We start from the raw sequence: 24623 nt of genomic DNA, 5'->3' as shown, positions 1-24623 counted from the left end.
TTAGTGTTTTCTGAAAATCTTGGCTCTTGCTCAGAAATTCTCTCAGTTTCTGTTTATCTGTGAATATTCTAATCTTGCCCTCATTTTTAAAAGACAGTCTTGCTGGATATAAGATTCTTGGCTGGAAGTTTTCCTTTTGTAGTATCTTAAATATATCAGACCACTGTCTTCTTGACTCCATGGTTTCTGGTGAGAAATCAGAACTTAATCTTACTGGGTATCCCTTATATGTTATGCATTGCTTTTTTCTTGCTGTTCTCAGAATTCTCTCTTTGTCTTTGGTATTTGACATTCTGATGTCGTCAGCGGCACGGGAAGTGTGGGCGGCGCCATTCCTCGGCAGGCTGCTCCCTCCTTCGTGCTGGGCGGCTCTCCTTATGGGTGTACTCCTTGCGCGTGGGGCTCCCCTACGCGGGGGACACCCCCGTGTAGCACGGCACTCCTTGCGCACATCAGCACTGCGCATGGGCCAGCTCCACATGGGTCAAGGAGGCCCGGGGTTTGAACCGCGGACCTCCCATGTGGTAGACGGACGCCCTAACCACTGGGCCAAAGTCCGTTTCCCTATTGTGACTTTCATTCCCGTAAGATCTATTATTTTTCTATGAATGCTTTCAAATTCTTCTTTGTGCTCATCCAATGTCTTCTTAATATGCTTAATCTCTTTAGCCATCTCATTGAATTTATTAAGGAGATTTGTTTGAACATCTATGATAGTTGTCTCAACTCTTTCATGTCATCTGGAGGCTTATCTTGTTCCTTTATCTGGGCCATAGCTTCCTGTTTCTTGGGGTGGATTGTAATTTTTGGTTGGTGTCTTGGCACCTAGATTACTGGAGTATTTTTTCTGGGTGCAGGTTTTCTCTTTAGTTTAGGGCTTCCTATTCTTTCTCCCTTGCCAGTTGTGCAGTAGGAATCAAGGATGTAACTTGTGCTATAAACTGTGGAGGCTCAAGCTGCCCTCATTGCCCCGGGGACCAATGAAGCTTCTCCCAACTTTCTCCTTTTTCCAGAGGTAGGGACAGAGTCACAGTTGTGTGGAATAATCCACGTGCAGGCCTAGACTGTAGTTGCCCAGAGAGACTGATGAAGCTTCACTCCCCTTTCTCCCCTGCCTGGGGCAGGGATGGAGCTGCAGGTGTGGGCAGCGATCTATGCAGGGTGGGTCCAAGATGACCGCAGTTGCCCCAGTAGACTTCTGATTATTCAGTTTGTGCTAGCCACAGGTACCCTCAGTTACCTGGATAGACTGATGTTGAGCTAGCCAGTCTCCTCCCTGCCAGAGGTGGGACTGAAGCCTAGGCTAGGGCTATGGGCTGATCCAGGTGAAAGAAACCGGTTCCTCCTGTCACTGAGATATTTGGTCAGCCCAGCTTCCCCTCAGGCTCGGAGCAGAGCCAAAATGGCAACCCCCGGCCTTTTTCCAACTTGAACAGATTCATACCCCAGCTGTTCCTAAGGTTATTCTTTAGCCATCTCAGTCTGAGTCTCCCAATCAGTAGCTGAAATCAGCAGCCAACTGTCTCCTCTACCCCTGTTTCTGGGAAATGGAGCTTCTAATTCCTGTCACAGAACAGCTCCTGCAGTGGCTCACGCTGCCAGAGTAGGACAATCAGCAGCCTCTGTGGCTTGGCCAGTAATTTCCCAGAGAGGCTGGCACAGGTCCCCGCAGCCTCCTCTCTGCTGGAGGTGGCACTGGGGCCTAGGCTGGAGCTGCAATCTGACCCGGATGGAAAGAAGCTCGTCCCCCCAGCACTGGGATCCTCAGTCCGCCCTGCTGCTCCTCATGCCGGACGTGGAGTTCAGATGGTGGCTCCCAGCCTCTTTCTACTTGGACAGGCTCAAACTTTAGCTGTTCTCAGGATTATACTGTAGCCCACTGCATTTCCTCCTCAGTAGCTGAAATTGGTGCCCAACTGCCTCTTCCTTTCCCAGTTTTGGGAAGTGGAGCTTCCAATTCCAGCCATGGAAACAGCTCCTGAAGCGGCTCATGCTTCCCATGGAGGATGGCACTGGCCTCCGGGGCATGGAGCCTCTACTAATGAGTCTTCTCTGCAGATGAACCGTCTCCTCCTTCCACTCCCCCAAGGTCGTTGCAGGATGCTCTTCTGGCCTCCAGAAGGCCCCAGACAGGTGCTTCAGCAGCTCCAGAGAGCTCTGGGTGTGTGCTAACTGCCCTTAGGAGGAGCTGACTCTAGGAGCTCCTCACTCCACGCCATTCCTGCTGTAATTCCAAACCACTTTTTAAAGATCCTAGTGATGCAAAGGATTTAGAAGACTGCAAAATGTGGGAAGGGCGTCATGTGGAATTAGCAAGCTCTGGGTGAAAGCAGTGGGAAAGAGAGTCAAAACGCCAGCCGTGCGAGCAGTCCCACGCTTGGCCTTGGCTCGTGACGAGTTCCTCTAGGTCGGGCAGCGATGGAAGCCTCCAGGCCACTAGCTCTGGAAGAGACGACTGCCTGGAGCTGGGGCGCGAGGAGGGGCTGGGGTTTCCATTCTGGCTGCGATACAGATGCAGAGGCCATCTGGGCAAGCGCAGCCCTGGCAAGGGCGAAAGCCCAAATGAAGGTCTCGCCATCCCAAGCCGGCGGTCAGCCGCGTCACGCACGTTCACCAGCCCTCGGCGGGGCTGGGGGCTCGAGTCCAGTGATGACCTTGGCTTGTGGGGCTTTTTAAACGGAACTCTAAGGCACCTGTGTTCTCCCCTCTGGGGGTCAGGGGGCCGGGGTTGGCGCCCTACAGGAGTAAGAAATTACTCCTGAAGGTTCCGCTCTGGACGAGCCCTTGCACGAGCAGCAGAAGGGGCTGGAACAATCTCAGGAGGGACAGGCCCATCGTCACCAACCTGAACACCCTGAGGAGGGAAAAGAAAAGGCAACTAAACACGTGGGACAGTATGGCTGTTCAAAGCCCAGTGGTAGCTTTAGCTCCATTTCCGTAAATTACCTGGCACACAGTGGTAATTGCTATTTCAAAGGCAGCTTTGTTGGAACAAAGTGCCGCATCGCTTGATCTAGCTTAGCTTTTACCCTTTCCAGACAGTGACTTTTATCTGGAAAATGCTAATGGGAACGGCAAACACCCGAAACGCAAGGCGAGAAAGGGTCTGCCTGCCATTGGGGTGGGCAGATCGAAGCTCCTGGAGAGGCTCAGCCCAAATCTGTGTGGCCGATATTCGTTACACTTTACACCTGTAATTGCTGCTCAAAGTTCAGGGTGGCATTTTCCCCATGTGCCTAAAATAGTCTTCTTGGGGGCTGTTGGATACGATTTGACAGTTGTTAGGGCGTAAGGGGCAATCTTCCAGCTGAAATTGTGTCTAAATCATTTTGATAAGTGAACTGCCTTGCAAAAGTTCCTTAATTGCTCCCACATTCTCCAATTGTTTCATTTAGCAGGGTCCTTTAAAAGGTCATTAATCAATCACTAAAGATGTGAAGGCTTCACGTTTTGCTTGCTTAACAAAACACAACCTAACAAAGGCTCTCCAGCTTCCTTCCCGGATGAGCTGGTTCCCTGCTGCGGCCCCTGGAACTGTGCATTGGGAACTGCATCGGCTTAGCCCTGGGTTGATGGGCAGCCCAGGTTGACTATGATCTGAACTTCACAATGGGAGGGGTCGAAGTGGCCCCTTCCCCACTTGATCTCAAGGTGGATGGGGAGAAGGTCTCAGGCCAAAGAGGACAGAGCAAGCGAGTCAGGCCAGCGTGAGCTGGTGCCGCCGTCCTCCACTTGCAGCTTGCTCCTGCTACAGTGTGACAGTACCCAATGGTCTCCAGCCAAAAATAAGCAACAAATAAGGAAATTCCTTTCTGCTCTGTTTGTCCAGTCCTGGTTTCTTGGTGTCAGCCCTGTGGACATTTTGGGTCCCAGGGAGCTGCTCCAAGACCCCTGGATTTTGCTCTGTCTGGATGATTCTGCCACCAGTTAATTTATCAAGCTAAACATATAAACTATAGTGAGATATTTTATGATAGAAATATGATAAAACGGTGTGCCCCTCTTTTGTTTAGACTTGCAGTGCCATGTGGACACAGCTGGGGACTTCTTTTCCTCCAGAGTTCTCGGGCATGTGTGTGAGTGTGTGGCCCTGCAGCTGTGCACTCCTGGCCGGCACTTTGTGCTCTGTTTTCCTGGAGCAAGTGAACAGGGTTCATTGCTGTGGCTTAGAGAGGCGGGAGCAGCAGGTCTCAGGGTCAAAACTGTTCCCTCGCATGCCCCCGATTCAGCATGCCCCCGATGCGGCGGCTCGCATCAGAACAGCCAGGCACCTCTCCATCAAGATTTCAAGACCAGCCCTACCACCCTGGGAAGGCCTCCTCAGCTCTCTTTCCCTCTACATGCCCTTCCGTGCAACGTGCCTCGGAGGGTATCGAGAGTTGCAGGTGAGCTGCGACAGGCAAGGGCTTAGGACGAGCCTGGCGTGGAGCTGATGCTCGGGGCTGGCTGCTACTGCTGCGTTCAGCATTTTTGTTGCACCTCCAAGGTGCCACGTTGTCACCTGCAGCCCACTCGCTCACCTTCTTCAGCCACTGGTGCGGTCCTGGAATTCAGAACCCGTCTATCACCCATCACTGTGTGTCCAGTGCCTAGTTCAATGCCTGGCACAGAGGAGACACATGATGGATGCTTGCCACCCAGTGACAAGAATGAGGAAACACAGGATTGGGGTGACAGTCAGAGTTTGGACAGGAGACAGCTTCCGGTGGACTCAAGAGGCCGTCATCCCTAGCCGACAGGTGGCCCAGGTGACACACTCAAGCTCTGAGCAAGGGACAGGTGAGCTCGCTCGGCACACCCCTGCACCTCCCCCTCTTCCCTGCCTCCTGTTTCCTGGGCCGGAACAACCTCCATGGATGGCGGAAGCTCCACCAGCCTCCGAGGGGACCACCTGCTACGGCGCCTGCCTTTCCTTGGGGAGCACCCATTCCCGGAAACATATGGGAAACTTTCACAACTTTGCTCTAAAAATAATAAATAGTAGAGTGACATTCCAGAGGGACAGTAGAAGGGAAAAGTGACTCCTCACAGATGAACGAGAAGAGAGGGAGCAGGGTAAATGGTTTTCTGCAAATGAATTTAAAAAGAAAAAAAAGAGGGGGCTAGACTTACAGGAGATTTTGTAGTTTGTATTCTTTGTTCGTCTCACAAGTGGAAATGATGGTTCCGGGGGTTTTGCATGCACTGTTTTGTATCTTGTAAACTTGCAAAGAGCATGGGAAAGCCAGCGAGATCCTGCCAATTGGGCTCTGTTCTCCAGGAATCAAACACTAAACAGAATTTTCAATGTTAAGGCTTCAGCCAGGAGGGAGGCGGGAGGCAGGGCGGAGGATGCACTGCCTTAAGTTGAAGTAGGAAAATAGAGCTCCTCTGCAGCGCTGGTCCAAGCAGGCGGCAGGAATCTGCCAGCCCGCACCTCCTGAGCCCGCTTTATTGCTTTCCTTCTCTGAAGCAGGGATGGAAGGTGGGTCACGTCTGAGGGTTGTCAAGATTCTTGAGGTTATCTCAAACAATATAAATATTCCAACAAGATCAGGCTCCTTCCTTTGGCTTGCTTCATTTCAGCTCGCTGCCCTGGAAAGGAAACACCCAGCGGTGTGCGTCGGATTTCTTGCAACTCTGAAAACAAGCAATTGTTTGGGAGAGGGCCTCCCTTACCTGATGTTTGATCATGAATAAATGAAAAGTCTCAGGATCACAGAGGACTAAGGCAGTGGTTTCTATTTGGAAAATTGGAGAGGGTTTGAATCGTTTGTGTGCCCTCCTGACTGTGTGTGTATATGGCAAAGCACATGAAATGTACTTTGACCTCTCTTCTTTCTATTTAAGGACCATCATTAGCCAGAATCAGGTTCTGAATTTAAGCACAGTTAAATTGAAGTTGACAGTCGTTGTTGGAGGCAAAAGACTATTTCTAAAACATATCAACAGATGAGGCAGCCACATGTCCTGAGAAGACTACACAATATAAAGCAGAGACACATAGAATTAAAATGGGAGTTGTTTTAAGATCATCGAGGTATGTTTTTAGGCCACAGGTCACAGGTGGCCTCCAACCTACACTCAGAGGCTCAACATCTATTTTCAAGAAGAAGTGATAGAAATCATGCTGTTCCATAATATCAACTAGATATAAATATTTTAGTGCCCAAAGAGCAGTGCTGATTTTCTTACTATTTTTAATTATTAAAGGAGTTAATCTGAGGATGTAATAAAATCACTTTCCATGTGACACAATAAAGACGTTTTCAGTCTAAGTTAAATACTAACAAGTTTATTCTGGCCCACATGAAAAATAAGTTATTCTGTACAAAATATTTAACAAAATTTCAAAACAATTAAGTGCTTGCTTAAAGCCAAATAGCGATTTAGAGACGGGAGAAAGCCCAGCGTTCAGGTCTCCTGAGACCGTGTTCATGTTTTTTTCTCTCCATCAAGAAGAGAGTCTTAAATCCAGAAGGCTGAAAGGAAAATGCAAGTTACTCTGCTGTTTTTATTTGTTTTTTGTTTTTCATTTTCCACTTTACACAAAATAGCGTCTTTACCTCTAAAGGAAAAGCACACGCGTTGAAAACACCATGTTGAAAATCCAGATGTTTTCTCTCCGGACTCTACTTGTCTCACTGGCTGCCATGGACTTCTTCTGTTTTCCTAAGTGTCCTTTTGACGTGTACCACTCCAGGGCAGAACAAGTGGACGGGAGAGAAGGGCATACACAGTCAGGTGACTTGATCACTCAGGGGCCACCGTCCTTCTTCCCAGCCAAGTTTAAAGAAGAGTGACATGGAGGAGCCAGAACTTGATTTCCCTAAACCTGCCTTGAAGGCTCAAGCTGCCCGCGTGGGCACTTCATGGCACGCCCTTAGGTGGGTGAAGGAGGAGTGCTTCTTTCCCTCATTGGAGCCATGGTGTCTGGACAGGAGACCTGTGTCTCTTACCCTCAGCTCGGCTCACTTGTTTTCTTGCATGCACAGCAGCAAATGTCTGCTGAAGCTCAAAGGAATCACTGAGCAGAATCTCAGAAAGGTCAAGGCCTACCGAGCATGCTGCCCGAGGGGTCCCAGAAAGCAAGGGGAGTGTGTGGCCCTCAACCGGGACCTCTGAGTGGACAGCCGAGGTAGCACCGGAGCCAGCACCCGATCTCCTGGAACTTGGTCAGTTCCTGCTCTTGGTCTCATATTCTGCTCTAGGAAGAAAAACCTGAAAGGTCACAGAGGTCGGCGTCTCCCACTGCCTCCCCATCCACACCCACTTGCTGTGGGCCTGAATCAATGGAGCGGGCTTTTTCTCAGGCCCCTTATTTGGCAAGCTCGCCCCTGGCATCTGCTCTGAGACTTTGTAACTGAGCCTGCTCCTGGCCTCTTGAACCACTGCTGTGCCACACCCTGGGCAGTGGCGGCAGGACGACGCACTGGCTGGGTGGGCCTTTATTCTCAGCCCTGCGTGCCCCAGGCAAAATGGCAAGCGGGAAGGTGGCGCTTTCCCAGCCTGGAGCATTTCTTGGTTAGCTCGTTTAACGGGATAGCAGCAGAGGAAATCCATGCTTTAGGGAGAGTCTTTGGAAGGGACTAAAGTGGTCACATGATGTCTGCTCCACTGCCACCTTAATCTTAAATGTAGCTGTAGCAGGTTGATATAATTGATGAATTCCAAAAAGAAGTATTGGATTATGCTTATAATCCGGTCTGTACCTGGGCATGATTGAGTTATGATTAGGGCTTTGATTGGGCCACGTCATCGGGGGTGGGGTGGGGACTCACAGATATAAGGCGTGGCAAAGAACAGAGTTGGAGCTTTTGATGCGAGAATTTCTGATTTTGCAGTTTTTATGTTGGAGTTTGATGCTGAAGACTTAAGCTGGATCCCCAGCAAGTAAGCCCACAGAAGAAAGAGAAGCCAGCACCAGGAAGAAAGGAACCTTGAACCCAGAGAAAAGCAAGCCCCAGGAACAGAGGAACCCAGGAAGCCTGAACCCTCGCAGACGTCAGCAGCCATCTTGCTCCAAACAGACTTTGGTGAGGGAAGGAACTAATGCCTTATGACCTGGTATCTGTAAGCTCCTACCCCAAATAAATACCATTTATAAAAACCAGCAGATTTCTGGTATTTTGCATCAACACCCCTTTGACTGACTAATGCAGTAGCTAATGAATATTATTTCAGGTTTAACCATGTCACCTCACCCCATAATCCTTAGCAATGGAGCAGTGCATTGTTACCTATTAAGGGAAACCATCCTCAGTCACAAAGTAAGTCCCTGTTTTCCACTCCCTGGCAAATTCCTGTTATTCTCTCCCTAACAAGCACCTGTGCTGCTGCTTCCCATTCTCTAAACCTAATAAACATGCCCCAGGCTGAAAAGCCCGAGACCAAGGACCTCCAAGGAGTGCAGCCAAAACGATGGAAAAAGCAGCCGTGAGCTCAGCCCCCCAGCTCCTCGCACGCCCACTCTGCAGACTCCAGCTGACAGGTGGGCTCAGCCAACGGCGTCCCTGTCCCCACCTCTGTCTAAATCTAATAAAAACCCTAGTCTCCTTTTCTCGGGGAGGCAGTCTTGTCACTTACCCCTGACCCTCACGGCTTAGCAAAGCTCTTTCCCTCATGGATTCAAGCTTTGGTGTGGACTCCAACTCTGCGCCGACAAAGAAGCCAGGAAACTGGCCGGGGCCCCTGCACCTTGTGGCGGCATGTGCTGGACGAGCTGTCTGCTGGGAATCCTGCTACGTGGGGGGCTGGTGGGGTAGGGCTAGGTGGGACGCCCTTGAATCTGGGCGGGGCGGGGGGAGATGTGGATGGTCTGATGTGCATGTGCAGGCTGGGGAGGGGGCTGCAGCTTTCAGCCTGTGAGTCGGTTTCAGGTTTCCTGGCTCAGGTGGGCTGGGGGACTGCCAGGGGGTGCCCGTGCAGCTGCGCAGACGTGTAACGGCAGCGAGAAGCTGTCCGTGGAAAGCCTTGCTTGGTGGTCGCCAGCCTTGGAATGGCAGACCCCAGAGAGCCACATCACCAGGTGCGGCTTGTTCAAGGAAAACATGGAAAACAGTAATCATCAAAATAAAGTCACACTAATGACGCCACTGCTGTGCACTATTGCCGAGGGCTGTGTTTCACAGAGTCACGGGAAGCACCTGACCTGGTACTGGACCACGCAGTGAGTAGACAGGCTCCTAACATTTCTGGGCCTCAGTTTCCCTGTCTCTATAATGTGACCTGCCGCGTGTGTGGCTGCAGCGGCGGCACGAGGCAGGGCGCATCTGGACCCCTGAGTGTTCTGCACGTGTGGGGGGCTCTCCCAGCTCGGGCTCAAAAGTGCCCTGCCCGTCAATCCTCCCAACAGCTGGATCAATTGTCAAGGAGGCAGAGCCGGGGAGAGTTTAGGTGATTTGCCCAGAGGCTCTCGGCTGCTAGGTGACCGCTGGGACACACCAGGGCCTGTTGGTCCTCAAAGCCCCCCTGATCCTGGGCATCCCCAGGGAGAATTTCAGACCCACCTGGGACCAGGAAGCTCAAGCCCCTTTGAGTGTGGTCATGGGGTTCCGACCAGACCCTTGAGCCCTGCGTGAGCTATGCCCCCCCCCAGGGTGCATGGCCCCTCTTACCCACACAGGACATGCGAGCCAACCCATGTTTTACTAGTGGAGCCCCGTCCTCTACGAACTCGATTTACAGCCCCATAATGAGGATCACAAAGCACAGCTGCTTTAAAGGCCACACGTTGCACCTGCTGTCTGTTTACAGGTGTGACTGAGCCCCGCTGACCAAGATCTCACCCCATGGCTCCTTTGGTTCTGTATTATTTTGTTTTGCTATGTGTTTGTGTGGCTGTTATTCATTGCCAATAGAGAGTCATTCCAGTTTCAGGGTTTCGTGAAGTCTGGGGAGGTCCTCAGGTCAATCCAATATCTTGGGACTAGGTAGCTGTTTCCTCCAAGAAAGAAGTCCATCTCTTTGGAATTCTCTTTCACTTCTCAGGGGTTAAGGAGAAAGCCTCTCCCTTGTGCTGTCACGTCTTTACAGGCCCCCTTCCCTGCTAATGTCCCTTAAGAGAGAGAGGGGGGCTCCCGGGGCTGGGTCTGCAACAGGCTTCCTGTGCAGCTAGGCTCTGAGGCCATTGCTTGGCCCCCATTGTCTTTCTTTGTGTGGTTACCTGCTCAGTACAAGCGACAAGGGCTTTCACTCAGAGTAGATTTTAGACATTTTTCTTTTAAAACAAATTTGGTAAGTGGGAAAGGTGTTCCATTAAAAACGTCAGCCAATAATAGTAAGGATCTTGGGAGGTGAGCAAGTGCCCGAAGGGGAGGACATCCTGCCCATCTAGTTGAGCTTCAGTCCTTTTCCAAAGTGGTGGCCAGGCGCCGAGGTGGACAGGCCAGTCGAGGCAGGCCTTTAGGGGTCTTCGGGGGCGTCCTGCAGACTCTGTCAGCACAGGCATTTCTCAGAGGAGCGTGGGCTCCGTGGGAAACCAGCTGCTGGGCCACGGAGGCGAGGGTGCTGGATGGAGAGGGAGATGGCCAACAGAGGGCCAGGTGGAGAGGGAGGGGAGCCTGGCCTGGCAGCAAGGCTGCTGAAGGCATCGATGCCGGGGTGCCAAGGAAAGGCTGCGCAGATTCCTGGTGAGCTGCTCACTCAGAGCCAAGCGCCAAAGAGGCAGGAGGCAGCTGCCTGCTTCCCAGCACAACTCTAAGAAGAAAAATTCTTTATATGCCTCATTAGTAACGTAAATATCAGCCGGCATTACTTTTCATTTGAATGATGAATATCGAAATATCAAACGTGGTATTGTTTTACAAATTCAACATTTACACACTGGAGGGGTAGGAAGAAGGGGAGAACAGAGGGAAGGAGAAAGAGAAAGACGGGGGAGAATTAGAACCGTAAAGAGACCAAGAGACGGACAGGCATGCAAGCAGAGCAGGAGGAGCAGGTGATTCTGAGAAGTTCCTAGAGAAAAACAATGGCTATAAAACGCTGTGTATGCTATTATCCCATTTTTGGAAAACCCTCTCCATGCACACATCCCACAAGCATGCACATACGCGCACACCCTTGCACACATGTGCATCAATATAAGAAAGGTCTTGCAGGGAGCAGCCCATGTGATTACCGCGGTTATCTACACAATAAGATGGAGGTGATTCATTTACCTTCCATGTAGTCAGATGCTCTAATTTTAAAATAAAGACGGGGGAAGCAGACTTGGCCCAGTGGTTAGGGCGTCCGCCTACCACATGGGAGGTCCGCGGTTCAAACCCCGGGCCTCCTTGACCCATGTGGAGCTGGCCCATGCGCAGTGCTGATACGCGCAAGGAGTGCCGTGCCACGCAGGGGTGTCCCCCGCGTAGGGGAGCCCCACGCGCAAGGAGTGTGCCCCGTAAGGAGAGCCGCCCAGCGCGAAAGAAAGCACAGCCTGCCCAAAAATAGCACCACACACATGGAGCGCTGACACAGCAAGATGACACAACAGTAAGAGACAGAGATTCCTGTGCTACTGACAACAGCAGAAGTGGACAAAAAGAAGAACATGAAGCAAATGGACACACAGAACAGACAACTGGGGCAGAATCATCAGTGAAAATGATGGGAAGTGGATATGGCTCAACTGATAGAGCATCCAACTACCACATGGGAGGTCCAGGGTTCAAACCCAGGGTCTCCTGACCCGTATGGTGAGCTGGCCCATGTGCAGTGCTGATGCGCGCAAGGAGTGCCCTGCCATGGAGGGCTGTCCCCCGCTTAGGGGAGCCCCATGCCCAAGGAGTGTGCCCTGTAAGGAGAGCCGCCCCACGCGAAAAAATCGCAGCCTGCCCAGGAGTGGCGCCGCATACACAGAGAGATGACGCAACAAAGAGAGACACAGATTCCCAGTGCCGCCGAGAATACAAGCAGACACAGAAGAACACACAGCGAATGGACACAGAGGGCAGACAATGGAGGGGGGAGGGGAGAGAAATAAAATAAATCTTTAAAAAGAAAATCAGTGAAAATTTTAAACGTAGTAAAACAGAACGGCGTCTCTCCCTCTCCAGGCTCCTCCGAGGGCTCGAGGGTCGGCCACAGCGCCACCCTGGCTTTGGAGACCTCTGTTTGTTGTGCGCTGTGAGTTTGCGCGGCCCTCCGTGGTGAGCGCCAGCGTCCGCCATGGATTGGAGGTCTTTAGTTGAAATAAAACGTGTCCGCAGTTTCCGGTTCCGGAATTTTCTCTGCCTGAAATGCCTGGAGGATTCGCGCCTGCCCAGCTCCCACCCACACACCTGAGCCGAATGCGCCCTTGGTCTGCTGACAGGGGCGGCCTGGCGGCCGGGGCTGTGCGTGGTCCCTCCATTTCCCAGCCCAGGAGCCACGCAAAACTGCCCTGCGGACCCTCCCACTGTTTTCCTTTGCACAAAGAGGGGGGAAATAGACGCTCAGTAAAGCCTCCTTTTAAACACTCACTGGGCACCTGAGAGCTGTCAGGGGACTCTCAAGTGCATTCTGTGTTTAAAAAGGAAAAAAAAAAATTACAAAGGGAATCCCAGGTGCCAATGCACCTAGGAGAAAGACACTCAACGAATTTCCCTGTTGCACCTGCAGAGTGTCCGCGCCTTCCCGAGAGCACTTACGTCCCCTTAGCAAATGGGGCCTTTCACACGGAGACAAATGCAGCCCCTGAGAGAGCTCCCTCTGTCAGAGCCTGTCATGAGCTACTGCCGTTCTCGTCCTTAGGTAATAGCTACTCCAGTGGTGTTTTCTTTCCAGAAATGGATTTTTATGCTTTTAGAATAGCCTTAGACACTCGTTTAGCTTAGGCAGCTGTGCGAGGCAGTATTTTAGGATGACCCCCAAGGTTCCTGGCCCCCTGGGGTGCGTGGCCTGCCTATACCCTCCCCTGGAGGGCGGGTGGAGCCCAGCCTATGACCGCATATCACCCCCTCGGGGGGTTGTCATATGGCAGAGAGAGGGCTTTCGAAGGTATCATTGAGGTCCACGATCATTGACTTCAAGTTCATCCAAGGTTGTCCCCAGGAAGTGATCTAATCAGACGGAACCTTTCCGAAAAAGGCTAGAAGTCAGACATGGAAGAAGTCAGAGATCCAAAGCATGGGAAGCTCTTGCCTGCTGCCTTTGAAGAAGCTAGATGCCTCGACTCCCACAGCTGCCAGGAGGTGGATTTTTCCAGCAACTGTTTGCGCTTAGACGCAGACCCTGAGCCTCAGAAGCGCTCTCAGCCCCCACTGCCCCTGGATTTCAACCCGGTAGGATCTCTGAAGAGGATGTGGTAAAGCGGGGCCTGGACTTGGGACCCACAATCACTGTGAACTAATGGGTGGGTTATGCTTTAGGCCACCAGGTTCGTGGCTCTTTGTTACGCAGCACGGGTGACAAGCGTGGCTGCGCTCACTCTCTGTTGGACCAGATGGTGCTGTATAAGGGACATGTCCTCCAAGCTGGACAGCACCTCTCTCTCGCTTATCAGGCCCTGGGTCTCCGTCTCCCTCAGGAGACCCATCCTCACTGGCCTTGCTGGGAGGGTCTTGGCGTCCGTATTTTCTGGGCGTGGGGCTTATGAGCCATCCCACTGCCAAACCTGCCCAATAAGTCTAGAAAGAGCAGAATATTTAGAAGATCTTTAAGAGCCTCAGCTTGGGTTTTCCCACTGAGCAGACATCAATTCCACCTTCTGAGCCCACTCTCCCTTTATTAATTTGAAGTAATGATTTGCCGGTTTCTGTGTGATTCTTTGATTTTAGTGGTTCTCTCACCTTGGTTGACTCCATAGCTCAGAGTTTATGTAATTGCCATATTTATTTGAGTCAAGAATATAGGATGTTTTAGTTTGGTGTATTCTGCCTCTTTCACCTTCATTTTTGCTTACATTTCATTGCCATTCGTCTTTCTATTCTCCTTTCCTAATTCTAAACTTGTGTTTCAAAATGAGCAAACAACAGAACAAGAATGATGAACTGCCTTTCTTTGTCTTAAAAAAAAAAGCCCAAATAGCCACGTGTCATGAGGGAAGTTGTTTATACAAATGAAGTTTTTGTACAGCTTGCTGCTCAGCAATTTAAGGCCTTCCTTTTCTTTTATTTCATCAGAGGCAGTGAAGTGAGAAATAGCTCAATTTCATAATATAGTGGATGGGACAAGTCACATTTTATCTATTTTCCTCAGAAACATATTAGTAGGTCCCTTACTGCTCAGCCTTGGGTTAACTGTGTGTGGTACAAGGGAAGGGTCCTTGTGCCCCTTACAAGAAGTGTTTATGCCCAAGAGGAGTCTACAGGTGGTGCCAAAGAGCCCAGGCCCTGGATTCCACCTGGAGGGAAGTGTCATCGTTCGAATAAGGACTCAGGGAAATTTGGAGCCTAAATATAAATATTGGGCTTTCAGAGATTAGTCTGAAACTCTTCACATTATTTTTAAAGTTGAAACAATTACCCAAACAACAAACATGCTGTTAGAATGTCTTCAACTCGAAAGGTTAAGACCAGTGTCTTATCTCAAGAGGAAATGGGCTTCGTTTTCCACCGCTGCATCTCACCTGCTCTTGAATCACACCTCTGAGTTGAGAGCATAGTGGTGTTTTGAGGAGTGTATTAAATTTTACTCTAGGGTCTCTTTTAGGGCTAATGGAAATAACGCTCATCCAGCCTCCCTGGAGTAGAAGGTGGCAGCACCCTGTCCTCATCCCAGCACATTTAGCTGAACACCGGGAGAAAGGTCTGAATCAGATATAGGGTTTTGCAGGACCCCTGGTATGAGTGGCTGTGAAACTCAGCAATGGCTGAGACTTTCTGGAATCTTCTTGTTTGTGAATGCTCTCTCCGTGACAGAGGGAACGCAAAGGGCCCTTGGGATGGAGGAGCACACCGCCGTGTGTTAGGTTCATAGCCACGGAGTCGGCCAAGGCGGGACAACGAGCGCTGGCGTTCAGTCCAACGTACAAAATACAGCGTTCGGCCGCAGGGACGGCCACGCCAACATCACGCATACTTTCTCAGTCCTATTTCCACACCCTTGAGGGCCACACGTCAAAACAAAAAGTGGACGTCTAAATGGGAAGGGGGTGGAGAAATGAGGGGTGTGGGCTTGGCAGCCAACTAAACCTGGGTCCCATTCCTGCCCCCCCCCACCACAGCCGAATCGCTTAACAACCTGCAAGCCAGCGGTTTTCAAAATGCCTACCTCCTAAAACTTTTAGTTCGAATTAATCAAAATACTGTATGGTCTGGAGACTCAAAATTGTGAGGTTTTCAGCAGAATAATGCAGAGTGTGTTTTCTAATACTCTTCTCCCATAATTTCTCGTACCATTTTCTAGGGCTCCTTGGAGAAATGTGTGATTTTGGAACTCTGGCAGGAAATATACAAGATAAGCCTGAAGCGTTTTGTAGTGCCAGAAAGTAAGTGAGTGCTAAAAAATGAATAAACCAACCATCAAAACCAACAGTGACGGGGTAAGTCAAAGGGTCACAAGCCCCAACTGAAAGATCCCTGGATGGCCACAGGGGGGAAATTTGAACAAAAGTGATAAAGTAGTGTTGGACTACAACCAAAAGTATAAAATAAATATCCGTGAGTCCACACTGAGATAAACGATTGGAGAAATGAGTACATGGGGGAGAATCGGCAATCACCCCATGAAGAAGTATTCCAAATAGTTTATGTAGATACTCCACTTAGAACTCCTCACTCTTTAAGTGGAGGCTGCACTTAGCAACTTCCTTCCAAAGAGCACCATGTAGAAAGAGGAAGGAGTATCTGTAGTGTGGGATCTTGACAAATACACCCTCACGCAGGGTGATAAAGGCCAGCAGTCACAGCTACAAGTCAGGTACACAGTGTGTCCCCTTGGTGTGCCGTGATGAGAAGGGCAGTTTCCCTCTGTGGTTTTCCTCAGCAAGAGGAAATAAATACAAGGGGGATCCTGTGTGGGATCCTGGAACAGGAAAAAGGACCTTAGGGAAAATCTAAGGAAAACGGAATGTTTTCATTTGCCAAAGGGCTGCTGATGCAAAGTACCAGAAATGTGTTGGCTTTTATAAAGAGTATTTACTTGGGGGTAAAAACTTACAGTTCCCAGGCTGTGAAAAGTCCAACTCAAGGCACCATAAGAAGTACTTTCTCACCAAAGTCAGCTGCCATGTGTTGAAACAAGATGGCGGCAATCTCTGCCTGGTCTCTCCTTCCCCTCTGAGTTTCCTCTCTCAGGCTCAGCTGCTCTGCTTTCTTCCTGATTTCGGCTGCAAGCTGGTAGGGCTTGTCTCTAGGACTTCCTCTGTCATTCTCAGTTGTTCTCTCTTTTCCCAAGCTCAGCTGTTATGTTATCAGGCACATAGCAGGGCTGGTCTCCTCTTGAGCTACTCCATGGGCCCAGCCTCTTGGGATTTCATGCTAACGTCATCCTCTCTCATACACTCAGGATGAAATGTGGCAGCTCCCCTTTTCCTCCATCTGCCCAAGTGAGTGTCCATTCCTGTCAGACCCAGAAGGGGCTGGGACTCCACTTCAGTCATGCCCCACTCATGTAATCCTGTCAAATGGGTCTTGAACCCAAAGAAATGGATTAGTTTAAAACATAACCTTTTGCTTTTTGAGATTCACAAAATTCAAACTGTCACACTGAGTAAAGTATGGACATTGGTTAATAACAATAAATTGATGCCATGCATTGAGTGTGACAAATGTTCCTTAATAACGTAAGATTTTGAGAACAGGGGAAGCTGGGCATGGGGTATGAGGGAATTCTCTTCACTACCTTCACAATTTTCCCATAAATCTAAAGCTACTCTAAAATAAGATTTAATAGAATTGTTTTCAAATTGAAAAGTTGCTTTTTATTATGAGATTGTGCCCATTTTTGTGAGAGAAGAGGGAAGGCAGAAAAATTATTTATTGACTGGCAGCGCTAATTTGTGGCTACCTTCCTTTAAGTTTTTGTTAGGATCTCTATATGACAGATGACAAGATGGAGGCTTGCAAATGTCAAGTGACTTGCTCAAGGTCATCCAGAGGCTATGTGAGAAAACGAGGGTTGTTCCTACCAGTATGGTTGGCTATGGGGTCATTGGGATTAGAGGAAACATCTCCGATTAAGAAGATGAAGAAGGAAATATTTGCATAAGAACTAAAAATGCTTCCTACTTCCTCTTCCAGCTTACTCTTGCCTTTGCTGTGAAGAATTTCTCATCTTCTTCAACTAGAAAACTGCATCAGGTTGCACAGCAATGAATCAATTACTAAGTATGTTGACACCAGTTCCATGATTACATGGCACTGAACGTTGTTCTTTATGTCATGTCTCATGGAGTTATTTCTAAAAATAGATTAAATACTTGGACACAATAGAACTGTCCAATGACACAAAGTACCCTGTACGCCACAACTGTGTGCCTGAGAGAAGGCTGTTTGCAGCGACACACCTGAGCATAGCACTTGTGCATTTGAATGGAAACTCCCATCTCTGCAGCTGCTGTCTGTGGCTGCGGTGGGCATCTGGCAAGATAACCTCTGCCATTTTTGAGCCAGTGCCAACCTAGAAACCAGCAGCATGCCTTGCCGTGTCTTTAGCTTGGAAACCTCTTGCAATGTCTACAGCTTAGCCCACTGAGAAATGAGCCAGTGGACTAGATATTATCTGACTTTCTGCAAAGCAAATTTGCAGTTCCAAGAGCTGTGGGGAATTTTAATGCCTGATGATCTATGGGAGAAGATCCAACCTGGGATAAGTTTTGGAATGCTAATGTAGGTTTTCCTCAGAGATGGTTTATTAATACATGTCCTATTCTATGGGGCCAGTATTATAAATCAGATTATATTTAACTCAGTTTAAATTGTACGACTGGGTCCGATCTTATCTTTGTCCAGTTTCTAAATCTGCCGAGAAACCTTTTGAAAAATGTATATAAAATGAACTTTCTATGGCAATGTAATTTGTTTTACCCTCAGAAAACTACAAAAGGAATAGAAACTGTCCTTAGACCAACCCACCACTTCCTTTTTGCATTTCTCCTCCCAGAGCAGTTTTGACTTGGATCAGCTCGCGAGGGTGTGGGATGGGCGTTTCCATGTGGTACTTAGTAGAGGGAACAGTTGATTTTCAGAACTTTTAAAGTAAATGACTTTTCATCCCAGGGTCCCACAGAACCCCAAATTTCAATGACTTAATCAATGCATCTTCAATCCCTCCCCCCAACTCTTTCCTAAGTTTGAAGAAACACCAATGCCAAATTTGGGAGTTATTCCAGTTAAATTCTAAGTTAAAATTCTAAGGCACCGGCTCAAACCTGACTGCTGTGGGCTGACTTGTGTTTCCTCCAAAAAACACGGCCGAGTGCTAAGCTGGACCCAGTAACCACAAGCTTCTTGGCTCTGGGCCCTTTGCAGCCGTGAGCAGGTTCCGGCGAGGTCAGGAGGGCCCCTCTTTAAGGATGGTTCTCCTAAGGAGAGGGAACTTTGGGTGGGGATAGACAGAGGGAAGACTGCGAGTGACGCGGGAGCGACGGCAGACAGAAGATGCTGCCACAGCCAAGGGCCTGGAGCCCAGAGGCTGGACCTGGCGAGGAGCGTCCCCGCCAGAGCCTTGGGTGGGAGCGCCGCCCTGCCGGGGCCCCGGGTCTGGCCCTCTGGCCTCACAAACGTGAGAAAGAGTACGCCCTGCTGCCTTACCCCTCCCAGGCTGTGGCCCGGGAAACCGGCGATGCACCCGACACTGCGGTGCTGCTGAATCTGGAAGGAGCCTGTGGCCGAATCCCTGAGAACCCACTTCTAAGGCCTGCGGCCACAGTCTCCTTGGAGTGGGCTGACAATGCCAAAAGGGACAGAACCGGTGCTGCTTTTGATTAATCTTGTTGACATTCAAGATTTCAGTGGGAGGGTTTTACAATGTGACAGAGGGACCCAGATTTGCAAGTACAAAGCAAAGTTTTAGGTCTAATGGTGCAAGACCATAAATTCCATCAGACAGTACTGTCTGCTCCAATCAGCCACAGCAGCAGGGAGGGCTGGCGCTTGGCGCTCTCCTCTGCTTCCGCTTCTCCTCCAGGTGTCATATAAATTAGCCAGCAGAACACGCGCCTGGCCCAGGAAGAGTTTGTCTTCATCATTTTGTCCTGACTTTGTTTTGGGGGGGTGGATTTATTTCTGCCTGAGGACCCCAAGAGGCTCCTGGGAAGTGAAATCCTGGTTATGATGATGGGATCCACAGAAGCAGCTCTGGGACAAGAGGGCCTAAAAGCCACGCTATTCAGCTGGTTTTCCAGCCTGCGCTTGAACCCCTCTGTTGGTAGGGAAACCAAGATTTTTAGGAAATCGCTGCTTAGCAAACAGCTCCCTCTTCCTTCCTTATCCACAGGCATGGGCTGCAGAAACACGGAGGGCGGCCTCGGGGACGCAGACACCCGGCCCAATCGGGCGAGGCTCCTTCTCACCCCTGGGGGATCGGAAATGTAGGGTGAGAGGCAAAGGGGCAGTCTTCAAGCCTGGTGAAGACAAATGCGTGCCAGCACGACCAGTGCCGGGGGAAGCTCCCCGTGGGCAGGGGGCTGCTGAGAGATCTCCCCCGCTTGGTGCCTGCCCCTTCCAGACGCCCCGCTTTGCTGTTCCTGGGCCCTTGGGTTTCATGAGACCCGCTAAGTCCTCAAAATGCTGCCCCCTTTAAGCGGCCCCCAAGCGGCTCCCTTACCCAAGAGCTCTCCCTGCGGGCTGCTTCTGATTTGGGAGTTGGAGTCAGTCACCACCAAAGGTCACTGCTGAAGAGGAAGGAGGCAAGTCCCCAAAGAAGTCATCTGCTGCCACTGAGGTGGAGGTGAGCACCAGCCTAGCAGTGGGCTCAAGGGGCTCCAAGGGGCTTGGGCGCACGGAGGGCCCCTGGGGCACTTCCATCTGGGCACCCGCCCCGCCTGAACTCGCCTGTCTTTGGCTTGGGTTGTAGGAGGCTGGGCATGCTTCAAGCTGGCAGCCATGCCAAGCAGGAGCGCTGTGTCCACCTGCCTTCCAGGGCCTCCCCTGTGCCCTCTACCGCCATCATGACCGTCACCACCACCGCACACTCTGTGGAACCCACCCCTTCAACAAATGGTCATGGAGAGCCTGTGGGGCTGGGCTCCGTGCCTTCGTGCACGGTGGTCAGTGGGCATCCTCTCACCAACCGTTTCTCTCCCTGGCTAGGCATCAGCCACTGCTCTGCGTGCCTCTCATGGATCTGCTCGTTTGACCCTCAAACGGCTCAGTGCGCCGGGGGCATCACCGTTCATCTCCCAGGGGAGGAAACTGAGGCCCAGAGAAATGCAATGCCCTGCCCAAGCCCTGGCAGAAAACACGCAAACAACAGATTCAAGCAAGCCTCGGCACCTGGGCGGGAATACCGCGCGAGCCTCTCGTCACCTGCGTGACAAAGGCCCAGATCTGTGGCTTGGACTCTGCATCATCGGCCATGCCACCTCCACATGCCAAGCCCCAGGTCACTAAGCAAATTTGGGATCCGAGCACCCCATAAGCTTTTGTGTTCAGCATGAACTGGAGCGTCAGCCAACTGTGGCTTCTGCCATGCAGGAAGGATGATGCTGCCTCTCGCAAAGCAGCCTGGGATGCAACTGGCAACACAATTTTTAATAATATTGTTTTATTATAGGAGAAGGTTTACAGAAAAATCATGCAGAAAATATAGTTTCCCTAATATACACCCTATTCTTCATGCATTGGATTAGTGTGATAGCTTTGTTACAATTGATTGAAGAATATTATTATAATTGTACTATTAACTAGAGTCCTTAGTTTATATTAGGGTTCACTGTGTAGCACAGTCAGTCCTATGTGGCTATATTTAAAATTGTATTCAAGTACCAAATATACAACCCCAAATTTCCCCTTTTAACCACATTAAAATATAAAATTCAGCAGTATCAATCACTTTCACAAAGTTGTGCCATCATCACTACCATCCACTACCAATGCCTTCCATCACCACAAACAAAGTCCGCACAAATTCAGCATTAACTTCCCATTTCCCACCCCTGCCCTGGCCCCTGTAGCCTGTATACTAGTTTCTGATTCCATGGATATGCTTGTTCTAATTATTTCCTATCAGTGAGACACAATTGTCCATTGTGTCTGGCTTATCCAACTCAATATGATATCTTTGAGGTTCATCCATATCGTTATTTGTATCAGAATGTCATTTCTTTTTACTGCTAACTAATGTTCCATTGTGTGGACTTACCACATTTTGTTAACCCTTTCATCTTTTGGCAACAGTTAATAATGCTGCTATGAAATTTGGTATATAAATATCTCTTTGAGTTCCCGCTTTCCATATTTTTTGGGTATATATCTGGAAGTGGGATTGCTGGGTCACATGGTAACTCTATACTTAGCTTTCTGAGGAAACACCATACTGTTTTCCCCAGAAGCTTCACCATTTTACATTCCTACCAGCAACGAATGAGTGTTCCTATTTCTCCACATCCTTTCCAATACTTATAATTTATTTTTTTAAAAATAGTAACCATTCTAGCAAGTGTGAAATGGTGTCTCATTGTGAATTTGATTTGCATTTCCCTAGTTGCTAATGATGTTGAGCATTTTTTCATGTGCTCTTTGACCATTTGTATGTCTTCTTTGTAGAAATGTATATTCAAGTCTTTTACCCATTTTTAATTGGATTTTTAAAAAATCTTTTTGTTTTTTATTTGTAGGATTTCTTTATATATTCTGGATATTAAACCCTTATCAGATAGCTGGTTTCCAAATATTTTCTCCCATTCTGTAGGCTGTCTTTCTACTTCCATGATGAAGTCCTTGGATGCACAAAAGTTTTTAATTTTTGATTAAGTTCATTCATTTATTTTTTTCTTTTGTTGCTCATGCTTTTAAAGTCTAAAGAAGCATTAACTAACACAAGGTCCTGAAAATGCATCCCTGTATTTGCTTCTACGAGTTTTATAGTTTTTGGTTCTTACATTTAGGTCTTTTGTACATTTTTGAGTTAACTTTTTATATGGTAAGAGGTAGAGGTCTACCTTGAATCTTGTGCATATGAACATCCAATTTTCCCAGCACCATTTTTTGAGGGGATTATTCTTTCTCCATTTAGTAGACTTGGCACACTTGTCAAAAATCAATTGGCAATAGATGTGAAGCTTTATTTCTGAACTCTCAATTCAATTCCTTTGGTCTATATGTCTGTCCTTGCACCAGTGCCATGCTGTTTTGATTGATGGAACTTTGTGAAAAGTTTTGTAATTGGGGAGTATGAGTCCTCCAACTTTGTTTTTCTCTTTCAAGGAATTTTGGCTATTTGGAGCCCTTACCCTTGCATGTAAATTTGATGATTGACTTTTTCATCTCTGAAAATAAGGCTATTGGTGTTTTGATTGGGATTGCATTGAATCTGTAAATTGCTTTGTGTTGAATTGACATCTCAACAATATTTAGTCTTCCAATCCATGAATGTGGAATATCCTTCCATTTATTCAGGTCTTCTTTATTAGCAATGTTTTGTAGTTTTCTGTGTGTAACCCTTCACATCCTTGATTAAATTTATTCCTATGTGTTTGCTTCTTTTAGTTACTATTGGAAATAGAACTTTTTTTTCCTGATTTCCTCTTCAGTCACTGAAGTTTTAATAAATTCTGTAAAAAAAAATAGAAATGACAAATTCTGCCATGCTCCCTATTGTTACTCTGACCTGTGATGACAAAGGATGATGAAGGAACAGGAAGTTATTTCTAGTTCTCATCCTAATGGAACTAAAAGCTGCTTCAGCTAAGAATGACAAGCAGTGGCCTTGGAATCTGCTAATGATGTTGGCTTGGGTTGGGGGAGCATTTAAATATGGATCTAGACAGGACCAGGTACATAATTTACCGGCCTACAGAAAAAATGAAAATGCTAGTCCTTATTCATGAATTAATAAGAAATTCAAGATGGTGAGAGCAAAGCATTAAACCAAGTCTGGGGACCTTCTACGTGAGGCCCTTGTGAGACAGCAGGTTGCATACCTGTGACTCCATCCCTGGGTTTGGAGAAGAGGGAGTAGAGAAGGACCTTGAGATGGGCACTGTCAAGAAAACCCAGTGGCAGGAGGGGGAGCTGAGGACAAATTGCAAGCATACCCATTGAGAATAACTTCAAATGTGTACAGTTCTACTTGTAAGCTATGTATTTGCTATATAATTCTTACTACTCTTTTTTAGGTCATAATATTTCATAATGTATTTATAAATGACATTTTAGTATATACCGTTCTAAAGCACTTGTTCATGCTTTTTCTCATTGTGCAATTTTCTGTGATGGACACACATGCACTTCTTGTGGTTGTTGTCTCACTGTTTCCCATCGTTAGCCCTAGAAGTTTTCCTCTTTGAAGTGGGCATGGGTCCTGCTTCTCTTTCATCTCAGCCACATGGGTTCTTACCTACCTTAAAATAATTAAGTCCTGCACATCTTTTTCTCCGGACGAGCACTCTTTCCACCAGGGGGGCTCGGCTTGCCCTGGGGCTTGGGGAGCTGTGAGATCTTACTGCTTTGCTTGGGGAAAGTTTTGGCACTTGTGGAGCTATTTCATCTCTCAGGGGTTTGGATAAGGAACACAGAAAGAATAGTGCATTCCCAAGCTGGACTGAAATGTAAGCAAAAGAAAAATTCAAAATACCAAGAAACTGGCCGAGCGAACAAAAGGCTTGTGCACTCTCCATCCGTGCAGTGCTGGGCACATTTTTCTTCATCGTCAAATGTTCATTACCATTAGCCCCCAGCAACTGTCAGTAGGTGGTAATGAGGAAAATTGGAGCAACATCAGGTTATGTGTAGTGTTTAAATTAATTCCATCAAACATCAATGTATGCAAGTGACCTCTCCTCTCTAATTGTAAATTGTACACCAATTAACTTACTTCTGAGGGTCATTCTCAAATTCCAGTCATGTTTCCTTCCTGTCTCTAGAGAACAAATTCATGCCAGATTTGCAAAACTGTATGCTTGCTTCTCCTGGAACTCTCAGGAAGTTGTTCTGCAAGTAAGTGGGTGTGCCTTCCCTTAGCAGCTTCATTTCAAGCTCAGTGGTGATGGCTCCCAACGGTGTCGGCCTGTGCAGCACTTTCCCTGTGGGTATGTCCAGCTATTCACAGATGTCCCAAGACCACCACACTCACTGTCTTCCAAAGCCACGTTCATTGTCTTCCCCAAGCACCACGTTTCCTCCTGTTCTCTCTAAATTGGCGGATGGCCCACCTCTTTCCAAGATCACCACGGTGAGAATCCTCCTGGCCCCATCAGTGTAACCCCCACCTCGAGCCAGTCCCCAGGTCCCTCCAGCACCTGCTTGGCTCTCTCGTTGGTCGACCTCTGGCCAGCCTAGAAGCCCTGCCTTTGCACATCATTCTCTTTGCCTCCAGCTTGGCTCCTTACCGACCCTTTCTCCAAGATTGCAGCCAGAAAGTTTCTGAAATATCATTTTTGTCCCTGCTTAAAATGCCTACAGGCAGTTTAGTAGGCTCTTAAAAAGGTAAACATACAGCTACCCTGTGACTTAACTGTTTCACCCTTAGGCACTTACCCAAGAGAAATAAAGCCAAATGCCTGTACAAAGATTGTGGATGAATGTTCCTTGCAGTCTTATTCTTAGTAGAGGTAACCACATGTCGTTCAGCAA

The sequence above is a fragment of the Dasypus novemcinctus genome, chromosome 24 (genome assembly GCF_030445035.2).
Source record: "Dasypus novemcinctus isolate mDasNov1 chromosome 24, mDasNov1.1.hap2, whole genome shotgun sequence".
NCBI classification, from domain to species: domain Eukaryota; kingdom Metazoa; phylum Chordata; class Mammalia; order Cingulata; family Dasypodidae; genus Dasypus; species Dasypus novemcinctus.
This window is presented reverse-complemented; position numbering follows the sequence as displayed.